Source organism: Orycteropus afer, unplaced genomic scaffold, assembly GCF_000298275.1.
Source record: "Orycteropus afer afer isolate SDZICR_OR568_19922 unplaced genomic scaffold, OryAfe1.0 scaffold00074, whole genome shotgun sequence".
NCBI lineage: Eukaryota > Metazoa > Chordata > Mammalia > Tubulidentata > Orycteropodidae > Orycteropus > Orycteropus afer.
The window spans coordinates 1,462,676-1,476,907 of record NW_006921661.1 but is presented as its reverse complement, the minus strand read 5'-3'; the positions used below and the strand labels follow the sequence as shown (position 1 = coordinate 1,476,907).

At 42.0% G+C, this 14,232-nt stretch overlaps 1 protein-coding gene and 1 non-coding gene across 2 annotated transcripts in view; one reads left to right on the top strand and one right to left on the bottom strand.

The window, feature by feature from the left end:
- TENM4 (teneurin transmembrane protein 4) overlaps positions 1 to 14,232 on the bottom strand; it is a 562,032-nt gene that overhangs the window by 363,005 nt on the left and 184,795 nt on the right. The gene's annotated exons all lie outside the window — the stretch shown is intronic.
- TRNAV-UAC lies at positions 9,743 to 9,815 on the top strand. Its single transcript has one exon. It is a non-coding gene; the product is annotated as a tRNA-Val (tRNA).

The window sequence follows — 14,232 nt, the reverse complement described above, 5'->3', positions numbered from 1 at the left end:
CACTCAATGGCAGTGAGTTTGGTATGTACATTTTCAGTCTAATGCTCACAACAACCCCTAAAGGGCCATATCATCACCCCCATTTTACAGATGAGGCAACTGAAGCTTACAAAACAAGTAAGTGGTGCTTAAAATCTGAAGACTGAATTCTGCTACCAAACCATGTTGCCTTTTCACAAAACACAGATACCAACTGAACTGTGTTAGTTCAGGGCCAAAGACAAGGACGAGACAGCGCACTTACTCCCTCAGTGAATGGAGCAAGCATCTGAGGTCCCAGTCAGAACTGGTTGGCAAGCCTACAGACATATACTTTATAACTAAATGGAGACAACACACTCTGGCTTGGTAACTGGTTAGAGGTGCTGCCAAAAGTTCCTAAAACAACAATATTTTAAACATGAAGTCCACTAGTTACAGATCTAAAAACTAAAAGGAAATTTCCCTACAAGAGCAAGAAATGCCCTAGTCCAAAACTGTCTGTTTCTTGAAGCTAGCTCAGTTGCTACCTCCTCCAGAAAGTTTCCCCAAGTCCTCTTTTCCTCCACTGAGTACCGATAGCAGGTAAACCGGACCTTGAACCTGATACTTTATCTCTCCCTCACCCACCTAGAGAATATATACTTATGTCCCCATATTGCCTCTTCTAACCTGTTGCTGTCAAGTGGATTCTAACTCTTAATGACCCTAGAGGACAGAGTAGAACTGTCTCATTGAGTTTCCAGGGGTGAAGTCTGTATGGAAGCAGACTGCCATATCTTTCTCCCATGGACCAGCTAGTGGGTTCAAACCACTGACCTTCCAGTTAACAGCTAGAAACTTAACCACTGAACCACCAGGGCTCCTTTTGCCTCCTCTATTAGGTGTGAAAATCCCTACTCCCTTCAGTGCTAAGTTATCACAGGATCTAGGACTAAGTAGATGCTTAATATAAGTTTATTGAGTGAATGGCTAAGAGTCACTTGTAAGTGGCCTGGGAAGTCTGTTCAGAAGGATAAAGCTAGTGTGGAGGTATCTGTTTGCAAATAATGACAACACCCCACCCCACCCTGGGCTCTCCAGATCACGAGTCTATGTAGGCCTTTACTTACTCGTTTGGAGACAGAGTTCTAGATGCTTTAGCTGGATCCTTTGTTACCCTGCCCTCATCCCTTCCATTCTAAGACACTAGGACAAGGGGACTTAATGCTTTCCAGGCCCCCAAAGGAAAGATTGTGTTTTGGGGATCAACAGTGGGAGATTCACTCACAACCTCTACAGAGGAAACACGACCTTTCCAAGGGTCTCACTGGACTCTCCTTTCTGCCCCTCGCACCAAACTAGCCCCTCTGCTTATGGCCAGAAGGTAAGACAAGGTGAGAGGTTGTAGAGGGCCTTCTTTTCTTCTGTAACCCATTCCAATATACAGACTTCAGAGGGGACACTCAGAATTAACTCATTCATTTAGCATTGACTGAGTTTTGTATTGTGCCAAGTTCTGTACACAGGGGGCTTGGAATATAACAGTGAGTGATAGATATGGCCTAGGAAAAGAATTATCTTCCAGTGTTCCCTTACTAGCTGTGCAGCCTCAACTCACTTCACCTGCCTGGTCCATGCTCTGTGCATCTGTGGAAAAGAACAGACATTCCTACCTCACCAATATCTGCAGGATCAAAAGCAATGTGACCTTTGCTCAAGTGCCACATATACAGTGGGTTACTGCTGCATCCTGAGGGGAAGGGCCCATGTATCATTCATCTTCATATCCCCCAGGGTTAGCACAGAGCTAACCTTGTACATAGTGAAAAAACAAATCAACACACACACACACACACACACACACAATAAACCAGTTGCTGTCGATTCCGACTCATGGCAACCTGAGTATGTCAGAGTAGAACTGCAGGGTTTTCAATGGTTGTGAAGTTTTGGATAACCAGGTCTTTCCTTCAAGGCATCTGTGGATGGACTTGAATCACCAACCTTTCAGTTAATAGACAAGTGCTCAACTGTTTGTAAAATCCAAGGACCTTGGTGCTTAGTAGACCTTCAGTAAATGTTTAGTTAATGTAGGGGAGAGAAGAGCAAGTCAGGCTGTCAGGACTTCCTGTCTACACCAGCAGTTGCTTCTCTGCTGCTACTTGGGAGTAAGCATTGGTATACATTTGCAAAGCTGTGTTGTAAATTTCAATTTACACCCTCTTCTTGCAGATAAATCTACCAAGTGTATCTCTGAATCGAGCCCAAATATGAGTCATTATTTTACTGTTATTTGCACACACCTCTGTCAGTGAAGGCCATTTGCTTATCTGAGTTTTACAAGCCTGGTTTTCCAGGAAGATTTTTGCTTCCTATTAGTTCTCAGCGGTTCAAACCCACCAGCCACTCCTTGGAAGGAAGGTTGGGCAATCCTACTTCCGTAGTGATAACTGCCTCGGAAACCCAAGGAGGGGTCGCTAGGAGTCGGGGCTGACTCTATGGCAAACAACGACAACAACATTAGTTCTCAGATGTATTTGCAGCTGCTGGTTCCCTACCACACCTCAGATATTTTTATTTTATATGTGCAATAATCCCGAGCACCAAAGCATCCTGGCTGCATCTGTGAATCACAATCAGATCGACCAATGAGCAGAGCAGTGGAGGCTAGAGAGAGACTAGGCTCTCGTGTCAGGCAGCCGTCAAATCAAGTTTTAGCTCTGTCACTACCTTTGTGATCAAGTCACATAACTTCTCTGAGCTTCAGTTTTCTTATCAGTAAATGGAAATAATGTCCACTTGTTACAGCATTGTTAAGAGAATTAAATGAGATAATGTATATAATATGCTTTGCACACTGCTGGAACATAGTAATGCTCAAAATTAGTAGCTAGTAATTCTAAAATTACAACAAAATTCATGCATGTTGAATGAATCAATTGCAAAGCACGAAATAGTCACCATGGTGATAACTGCAGCATTTACAACAGGGGTTTAAAAGCAAAAAACCATGAGAGAAAAAGAGCAGGAAATGTCTAATAGGAATGGGATACTCTTTGATTACTGTATTTTTATGCAAATAACACATGTTATATGGTTTTCAACCAACCATGTAACACTTTCCTGCATTAGTTTCCTATGTGCACTATGTATGTTACATGTGTGTATGCATCATGTATGGATGTACATTATATGTGAAAATTAGAGTACAGCTGAATCCTACTCTAGACAACCCACTGGCTCTTAGGAGTTCCGGGCTCAGGAGGGTGCCCACAGCTGAGCATGTAGATGAGAAGATAATAAGGATAGCTGCAGCCCTGACACTCAGAACAAAAATGGACACAAGGCCTCTGTGTGCTCAAATCTGAGGGCACCTTTCTGCATTAGATCAGCATCTCAGACCGAAGGAGACCTTTCTGTTTGGGTTCCAGGTGCAAGACAATCTCCTTGCTATGGAATTAACAATGACTCCAACCAGGGCTTTGAACCAGCTCAAAGCAGTTCATTCACAGCCCAATTAGCGAAATCAGAATAGATCCAAATGTGTAAAATGAAGATGTACCAGAACAATACTGGAATGGGAAAAAATTACAAGTTGAAGTCTTGGAATGGGAGACTGAGAAGAGGCATAGTCAGCCCTTTCAGGAGCCTGTTGCAGAAGACTGAAGTACTGTCGGGACAGTAGAGAGTGACACGTATTCAAAGAAGTGTGGTTGGCCACCATCTTTGAACTGGGCACTACTGTTTCTGACTCTGCCAGTCAGGAGATTTGGTTGCTATATTTTTTAAGAGGTAGATAAAGTTTCTAGCAGGGTACCTATCCATAATTTTTCCTGTTCCAGTTATCGTTCTGTTGTACCCACATTTTACAAATTTGGGTCCATTCTGATTTTGCTTTGTCAGTTATGACTGAACTGGGAAGAATTGGTTCAAAGCTCTACTCCACCACGCGCTGCAGTCATTAATCAGGCCCTAAAGATTGTCAGATATGAAAGATGATGGTATTTAATTATCACAAAACACAAAAACTCCAGCTGCCCGAGAATGCCAAGAAAAAGAATTATTTGGCTTCCATTAAAATGCCATCGACTATCACTGACTCAGGATGGTGATGTAGCAGTGCTAAGAGTTTAGCTAATGAACCTTGGCCTACACAACCAATTCAGAGAGGCCAGGAAGCTCTTTGTCACCACAGCTGGCAGCTGGAATCTGATGGTCTGACTTCTGTCTCAGTTCTGCCTCTTTAAGCTCTACAACCTTGGACAATTTATTTAACCTCACTGAGTTTTAGTTTCTTCATCTGTCATATATATTTGAAAGCACTTTTGAAAGTCCTGTGCAAAAGTTAGAAGTAACTGTCACCATTATTATTGTTGCCTTGATCTAAATGAATAAAAATAGTAAAGTCTAAAATGTAGCCGCTGGACTGAGCAGGAGGTGTGGAGCTGAACTTTTTTGAGGTGTTTCTTTCTGCCCATTCGTTTCCTCCAAGTAGAAAATGTTTTCTGTTCACTTTCACTGACTTATCATTCATCCTATGCTGTGGTTCTTCACACCATCAAATGCCAGAAAATTAAATTCCAATTGTACGATGTAACAGAGTGCTAGATTGCAGAACTCTTCTTGGTTTTGCCAGTAATCCACTCTGTGACTCTGGGAAATCCCCTTCCTCTCCTTGGGCTTCAGTTCCTCTATCTGAAAACTAAGTTTCCTTCATTTTACAGATGATCTGCTGAGGTTTCCTCCAGCCTTTGACAGTCTGATTCCTTGTGGCTCCCCTTGTTTGTCTCAGGGAATTTCGTGAAAGAAGACAATAGGGAAAACTCTACTACTGCTTTCACATAGCTAAAGGGTGGAAGGAGGAGCAAATCTCCATGGGGCTTGAGAGGGGAGATTCAGGACTAAGGCCAGAAGTTATTTGGAGTTAACAGAAGTTCAACTTAAAGAAACCCTTTCTTCCTGCCAAGCTCTACAATACCGAATTGGCTGCCTCTCAAGCTGGTGAGCTCCCTGTCAATTAAGCAGAGGCTTAAATAACTACCCTAAATCTCTTCCTCGCACTTTAAGCATCTAACATGCTGACTGAATACTACAGAGCTAAATGTAAATGTCCCCCTGCCTTCCTGCTGCCCTCCATACTGCTCCCTTTCTTATGAGCCTAATCTCAACACCACCAGCTGCTGGCTTAACCACCCACGCAATTAATCAAACCAATTAACCAAACTAGACCTTTGAGAATCACCATTGCTGCTTCTTCAAGTTCAACAACTTTACAATGATTATCAAGTCATCTAGATTTCACCTTCCAAATATCCATCAGGTCCTCACCATCCCCACTATCACTGTCTTAGCTCAGGATCTCATCAGTGGACACCTAGGCCAGAGTCACAGTCAACATGAGTGTTCCCAGACCACAGGCTCACCTCACGCCATTTCATTAGCATCCATCAGCTGATGTGATCTCCCTAAAGGAAAACTGGATGATGTCACTCCCCTGGTGTAAAGTTCCCCAGTGGCTCCTCACCACCCACAGGACAAGCGTTAAAGAAAGAGTGTATGTCCATAAGTTCATCTGAAACACACTCAATGCCTATGATTAGCTCTCCAGTCTTGTCACTTACCATCTGGCCTCAGCCCACCACTGCAAGGTAGCATTCACAACTCTCCATCTCCCTCTTAAAAAGGTACCAGGGCTAACAAGCTCCTTATAAACCACGCATGAAAAAGCTCACTGCTTATCCCATGCCCCTGACTTTGCATATGCTATTTTTCTTATGCGTGGAAGGATTTCTTCAGTCATTTATTTAGTTAACTCAGATTGGAAGTTTTTCACCTCCAGGAAGCCTTCTCTGACCACCCCTGCAGCTCCCAATTTGAGCTAAAGGACCTTCCTTTGGGCTTTCCTAGACCCCACACTTCACTCTGAGTTATCACCATTTTTTTTTTCCCTACTGGTCAATCTCTTCCACTTTCAAGTGGTGGTATGCTCCAAGGGCAGAGGTCTTAACACTGTGAGGCTAGAATTAGATGACACCTCTTTCTCTGATCTCATCATCTCTCCTGTCTGTAGGCTCTATCACCTGGATGCAGCCACTGAATCTCAAGAAGCCTGGGATCATTTGGGCACTCTAGGCACTCTGATCTTTCTCTTTAAAGTCGACCTGGCATTCTCCAAACTGAGCAGGTAAGACAGCTAATAATGGAGATGGGCATAAAAGTCTATATTTTATCAACAGTTGCAGATGCCATGAGAATGAAATCAAGACAATGAATCTTAAGGCTCCCAAAGAGATTAGCCTACTTTGTTGAAACTAATGTCAGAACTGAAGGTCAGGGCAATTTATCAGGTAATTTTTCTAACACTACCTCCATCTCCCACACCCACTGCATACCCTACAGGAGGCTAAATACCAGCACACTGAGAGGTGAATTCTCATTCATCATCTTCATGTCTCTAGTTTTGAAGAAACTGCCTTTCGTTGGAAGAGGCACAGACATCTCCAGATGAAAGTTATAGGTTGTCTAAAAGGTTGAACCACACAAACAGTATGCTGTTGTTGCTGTTAGGTGCTGTCAAGTCAGCTCTGACTCATAGTGATCCATCTACAACAGAACGAAACAATGCCCCGTCCTGTGCCATCCTCACAATCTTTGCTATACTTGAGTTCATAGTTACTGCCGCTGTGTCAATCCATCCTGTTGAAGGGCTTCCTCTTTTACGCTAACCCTCTACCTTACCAAACATGATATCCTTCTCCAGGGAATGGTCCTGTTCTGGTTCTCTAGTGCCATTCTAACAGAAAATAGCACAAATGGGATGGCTTTAACAAATCGGGATTATTTTCTTACAGTTTAGGAAACTAGGAGTCTGAGTTCAAAGTGCCAGGCTCTAGGGGTTGGTTGAAGGCCCCCTGATCTTGGGCTTCAGTTCTGCCTCTTGCTCCCAGCCGTTGGAAGCTAGAGGCTTCTCTTAACTCAGGCAGCTGCTGGTTGCTGAGGCTGACAAACCCAAGGTCAACAAATAAAATGGCACAGCCCCAAGATTTTCAAACAACATGGCAGGCCACTAGTTCAAGTCCAGAGACAATCCCAAGATTGGCAAACAGCATGCCAGGCTGCTGAATGAAGACTCGGCTATTCAAGTCCAGAGACAATCCCAAGATTGGCAAACAGCATGCCAGGCTGTTGAATGAAGACTTGGCTATATGCAGGGCCCAAGTGAGCCAAAAAGCTGCAGAGACCTTTCTCAAAGCTGCTTCTTATATACTAGTAGTAAACCACATCACCAAGGCAGCTATTCAGCTCCTCTAGTAGATTCCACCATGGAGTTGATTACCAGTTTCATCATGGGGAATAACTACATCCAGATGCCTAGCCATTCAAAATCAGGCAAGTTGACACACAACTAACACAGGTCCCTTCTGACAACATGACCAAAGTAGAGGAGACAAAATCTGGCCATTCTTGCTTGCAAAGGGCATTCTGGCTGCACTTCTTCCAGGACAGATTGTTTGTTCTTCTGGCAGTCCACGGTATTTTCAGTATTCTTCCCAATGCCATAATTCAAAGACATCAACTCTTTTTCAGTCTTCCTTATTCATTGTCCAGCTTTCACATCATATGAGGCGATGGAAAATAGCATGTCTTAGGTTAGGTGCAGGAGCTCTGGTGGCATAGTGCCTAAGGCATTTGACAGCTAACCAGAAACCCACCAGCCACTCCTCAGAAGGAAGATTGGGCAATCTACTTTCATAGAGATACCACCTCAGAAACCCAAGGAGGGTCGCTATGAATCAGAAACGATTCAATGGCAGTGAGCTTGGAGCTTGAGCTTGAGGTAGTTACTGCCACTGTGTCAATCCATCCTGTTGAACCTTGGGTTAGGTGCACCTTAGTCTTCACCTTAGTGTTCCTCTTGTATAGATAGCACTGTGGTTAAGTAGACTCAAGCTAAGAGTTCAAGTAAGTATGATCAAATCCTACCTCTCCTACTAACACACTGGACAAGGTAAATCGTTTTCTGAGCTCTAATTTCATTCCATAAACATCAGAAAGTACAATGGTCAGGAGAACGACTGCTGAGTCACATGGAAGTGAGTTTGAAACCAGGATCCATCATTTACTGGCTTTGGGTGAGTTTTTACCCTCTGAAAGCTTTGATTTCTTAAACCATAAAATGGGGTAATAATATCATCTACTTCTTAGTGTTGTTATAGGGATTTAGTGAGACAGTACATGCAGAATGACTGGTAAATAGAAAGAACTCAATTGAGGTTTATTATTCATTCACTTTCATAGTTCCTTAGAATTATATCTAATTATTTTCTCCTTAGGTGGTAAAAGTCTCCAAGGGCAGAGATTGTATCTGTCTTTTTTATCTGTCTGGTCTTCACTGTACCTTCAGCTGTCTTCCTTATATCTGAAATTAAACTCTCCATAAGTGATGGTTGAATGAAGTAGAATTAAGCCCTTAAGCATGGAGGGTCTTTAAATCTGGACACCTGGATGTTGTCAGGGGAAAGAGAATCAATATTTATTGATACACGGCTATGAGTAGGTCCCTTATGAAGGTCTCCTCATTTTATCTTCAGAGTAACACTTGAAGGAAGGTCTTAATTCCCTCATTTTGCAGATGAAGAAACTGAGCCTCAGAAACCTACTCTTTATTTATAAAAATTTTCAGTCTTTCTTGTTTTCAACAATGGACATCTCAGACCTTCACATTTGGTGAAACTTGATTAAATGTGATATCTTTATTTAAAAACAAAACAATAAATAAAATATGAAAACTTGCTCATGGCCACACAACTAGAAAACGGCAGGGCCTCCATTCTAATGCAGCTCTCTCTGATTGTGCTTTCTATTCCTGATGAAGAAGAAAACAATTCTGAAGCCCTTAAGTTGTGTCACTGAAATGACTTATTAATGTAAAAACTTTTCATGTCGGTTTGTGATTACTGAACAAATATCAAGTAGTTTTATGGATGAGGTGTATGGGACAATCAGAAAAAGTTTAAGGTTTGATGATAAACCATAACCCATCATGATAACCTCAAGAGGTAGGTATTATTATCCTTGTTTCACAAATGAGACTCTGCAAGGCTAAGTGCTCAGTGTGACAGAGCCCATAAACAGAGACTCCAAGCCCAGTGCCCTTCCTAGCATCTGCAGAAGCTTCATGTAAACTCCTCTACCTTACCCTAAGAGCACCCATCCAACCCTAGTAAGCCACAAGGTAGCATGGTAGCCCCTGCTCAAGTGATCTTTATCTTCTTCCTCAGGCTCTAAGAAGTCCCACTTGGGGAAAAGGCAAAAATGTCCAACTAATTATACAGAACAGAGAGATGCTCTTCATCATTTATGACATGGTCACATGTGGGTTTTCTTTCTGATACAAGCTCAGGAGATCATGGGCAAGTATTCCATCCATCAATGTCCATACACTAAGTGATGCTAGAAACAGATTAAAAAAAAAAAAAAAAGTCCTCCTGAAGTCCTCTGCAAAGTGCTTGACTTGATCTCTAAGACAAAGAATTATAATAGGACTAAGAACGGCCTCAAAGTACTCAAAGTACATGGCTGCTGTGTACTCTGTAAGCATCTTAAATGAATGTATTCCATTTCATTCTCCTAAGAGTCCTTTGAGATAGGTATAGGAAGAACACAATGCAGTGTTAGGAGTGGGGCTCTAGATGGACTGAGTTTGAATCTTGACTTACCACTTCCTAGCTGTGTTGACCTTGCACAAGTTACTTAGCTCTCCTTATGCCCCAATTGTTAAGGTTCCATAGTGTAGTGGTTATCACATTTACTTTACACACAGAAGGTCCTGGGTTCGAGCCCCAGTGAAACCATAGTGGAAATTAAATTTGGGAGCTTTGGTAGCATTGTGCCTAAGGCATATGACTGCTAACCAGAAGGTTTGTGGTTCAAATCCACCAGCCACTCCCCGGAAGGAAGGTTAGGCAATCTACTTCCGTAGTGATACTGCCTCAGAAACCCAAGGGGGGGTCGTTGTGAGTTGGGTCCAACTGGACGGCAGTGTGTATGTATGTATGTATATGTATGCCCCAATTTCCTAACTTGAAACAGAAATAATACTTATGGGGTGGTTGAGGGGATTCAATCAGTTAATTCATGTAAAATACTAAGAACATGCCCAGTACATAATAAGTACTTACTAAGTGTAGCTACTAGTTCTCCTGTTTTATAGATAAGGAAACTATTGCTCAGAAAATTTATTTATGCTTTATAGCTACCAAATGCCAAGATCGGAATCCAAGTCTGTCTAACTTCAAATCCATGTTCTTAATGGAACACATTAATGGTACACGTTCCGCACTTCACCTACTGTTCACTCCCCCTAATATATAGTAGGGAGCTCTGGTAGCATAGTGGCTAAGACACTTGCCTGCTAACCAGATGGCTGGCGGTTCAAACCCACGACTTGATGGCACATAACAACAACAACAACAACAACAATATATAGTACGTATTCCATACATGGTATTATTATTCATATTTGAGAATGCCTTTTAAAGTGCTACACTCCTGGTCAATACCACGCCCACCCCTACCCCGGTTATAGACTCCCAGCCCTTGCACACTCTCCTGACACTGCAGCCTGTGCTACTTGCTGAGCAAGACCCCATAGCAAGGGCACAGATGACACTCACTTTATCTCAGTGCAAAAACTGCAATTCTGTGGGTGCCACCTGGGCTCATTCCCCAGCTTAATTCTTTCTTTCAACTGTGGAATATTTTCTTTTTCCAATTTGGAATTTACTGATGTTTAAAAAAAGAAAGAGCGAGAAAATCAATCAGCTTAGCTCAAGTTTGAGAAACAAATAGTGCAGCCAGAAGAACCTTAATCAGTTATATTCATAACCACAATGGTCACTGTGCTGCCTAATTTATACAGCCCAAATCCAAACCAAACCAAAACCACTGCTGTCGAGTCAATTCTGACTCATAGCAACTCTGTAGGGCAGAGGAGACAGAGTAGAGTTTCCAATGCTATAAATCTTTACAGGAGCAGAATGTCCCATCTTTCTCCCTTTGAGTGGCTGGTAGGTTCAAACCACCAACCTTTTGGTTAGCAGCCCAGTGCTTTAACCACTGTGTCACCAGGGCTCCTTTATGCAGCCCAGGTCTTCCTAAAGAAATTGTCTATTGATAATATAGGATGCAATGCAGAAGTACACTCAGGCTGTGAAGGGGTGTGGACCTCCAATCCTGGCATCTTTATGAATCTGAAGCAAATCTGGATTTGGAAGCATGTCCCCCAGGAATTCTACTCAGGCCTGAATATCTTACTATGTTTTTATTTTTCTTTTAAATAAGAAAATGGCACAATAAACATTTACCTGGATGCCTTCTCAGTTTACTGGAAGAAATAAAGTAGAAAGGCCAAGCTGCCTTAATGTCTTAGAAAGGACAAAAGCTTTGGAGTCTAGTTGACATGGGTTGGAATCCTGTCTCTGCCGCTCACTAGCTGTGTGACTAGACTAGTTAACCCCTCTGAGTGTCATCTATAAAATAGAGATAATTATGCCTTCCTACAGCTTGAAGATTAAGTGAGTGAAGATTTGTATCCCCAATGCTTGCTTTATTATAAGTTCAATATAAATATTTATTGACTGTGCCTATAAGCCTAATGTCTATTGTTTACTGAGTGATTACTATGTGCCATTGACATTTACATGCATGATCTTATTTTATCTTAAGACATGCTGTGAAACATGTATTATTATCTCTTTTCCAGCTTTCAGACAACTGAGGCTTTGAGAAATTAGGACCCTTGTCTGAATTAGCACAGCTATAAGAAGGGGAGTCAGGTGGGGTTCCCAAGTTCACAGAGGCAGAGCTAAGGTTTAAATCTAGGCCTGTCTACTCCACTTCTCTGTCCTCTTCCCTGTTTCTTTAGTATCTATCAAAATATATGCATATCATATAGCAGAGTCTCAAAGTTACTGCCCTTTTCTTTCTCTACTTGTTCAGAGATTCCTTGCAGCCATTTAGAAATCAGGGTAATACTTCAGGATATTTAACCAAAAGAAGCCTACTGTCATTGAGTTGATCCTAACTCACAGTGACCCAAAGGACAGAGTAGAACTGCCCTTAAAGGGTTTCCAAGGCTGTAAATTTTTAGGAAGCAGACTGTTTCATCTTTCTCCTGTGGAGCAACTGCTGGGTTTGAACCACTGACCTACTTTAGCCACAGCACACCAGAGCTCCTTCAGGAGATTTAGAGAGGCTTAATTATATAAGAAAGGAACTCTGGTGACACAGCACCTAAGGCATTTGACTGCTAACCAGAAGGTTGTCGGTTCAAACCTACCAACCACTCTGTGGAAGGAAGATGGGGCAATCTACTTCCGTAAAGGTATATTGCCTTGAAAACTCAACAGGGGTCACTTTCAGTTGGAATCAACTTGATAGCAGTGGATTTAGTTTAATTATATAGGGACTCCTGGTTGTGCAGTGGTTAAGTGCTCAGATGCTAACTGGAAATTTGGCAGTTCAAACCCACCAGCTGCTCCATGGAAGAAAGATATGGAAGTTTGCTTCTGTAAAGATAATAGCCTTGGAAAACATATGGGCCAGTTCTAGTCTGTCTTACAGGGTCGTTATGAGTCGGAATCAACTTGATGGCAATGAGGTTTTTGTTTCTGTTTTGTTTTAATTATCATTTGTAACCAACATTGGTAGAATTTTGCAATGGACCCACTTTGTGGATTTCCGGATTTCTGGATGATCTAGATGAAACCACAGTGGGAAATCTAACTCCCTTGAATGATTAGGGAGCACAGGTGAGTCTGATAAGCCCATTCAGCCTAGTTGTGCCCTGTCCACTTGTCCAAGGCTAGAAGGAAAGGAGGCCTGATATGGCAGGGTGGTAAACCTGAGTTCCAGTACCAACCCTGCCATGATCTTGATCGTCCTCTCTGGATTTCATTCTCTCCTGAGAAAATGGAGATGCTGATCCATTTGCTCAGCAAATATTTTTGTCAGTTGTTTCCAAGCTCTTTATTCCTAAGGACACTATTAATAATTTCTCCATGTTCTAAAAAATATTGTCTTTCACACAAGTTATATTTGTGAACTAATAATTAGTTGTCTTCCCAATTTTTAATCAAACACATGTAAAGCTGATGATTAGAGTTTCTTATAGTCCAAGAGAACTCAGTGAATCAACTCCTAACATGGTGGGTTGGTTCAAACTGCCAACCTTTCGGTTAATAGCTGAGCACTTAACCATTGCACCACCAGGGCTCCTAGATACTATTATTACTGCCATTTTACAGATGGAAAGCAAAGTTACAAAGAAGTTATGTTACTTTCCCAAGGATATACTTGAATGATGAAGAGAGGATTACACTAGGCAATCTGACTCGAGCATGTGTGCTCTTAACTCATATACTCAACTGTCCTAGCTTGTTATACAAAATGCCTGGCACACTGCACAGTGACAACCAGGCTTACTAAGCAGAAGCCCTAATGTCTGGTCAGTGCAGCCTTACTGAAGGATGACAAGCCCTTTTTTCAGCTGGAGTGTTTATAATAATGGCAATTTTTTACAATGCCCCTAAATTTACACAATTTGTAATGAATCAGAAACCCCAGTTTGGGATTGGCTGGGCTATATATAAGGTAGATGCCGTCAGAAGACAGTCTGTTTGTGACTGTGCCACAAGGACCTTAGTGGATTGGAGGGAAAATGAGGCAAGTGCCTTCCATTTAGCTTCTCATCTCTAGATGACATGCAAGATTCACCTGGAGCAAGGCCATTTCCTTGCACCACACCTTTGCCCCTCACGAGTACCTGTGTGGCTTTGCTTGGCTGTGATTTCTTCTTCTGATAATAGAAATTATCTTATAATTTTGAACAGTCCTATATACTGTCTATCATTTTGGAAATAAATGGTTCAGGGTGACCAACGATGGCATCCTCATTCCTCTGGCAAAATATTCTTTAAACAGAGCTATGTGACCCTGGCCAGGCCAATCAGAGTCAATTGTAGGATTTTGGTGAAGCGATAGGAAAATAATATGCCAAGCACTACTGCTTCTCAAAATGAGAAGAAATGGCTGCAAACATCGATTAATAATTGGAATGTGGAATGTATGAAGTATTAATCTAGGTAAATTGGAAGTTATCAAAAAATGAAATGAATGCTTGAAGATCAATATACTAGGCATTAGTGAGCTGAAATGGACTGGTACTGGCCATTTTGAATCACACAATCATATGGTCCACTATACAGGAAT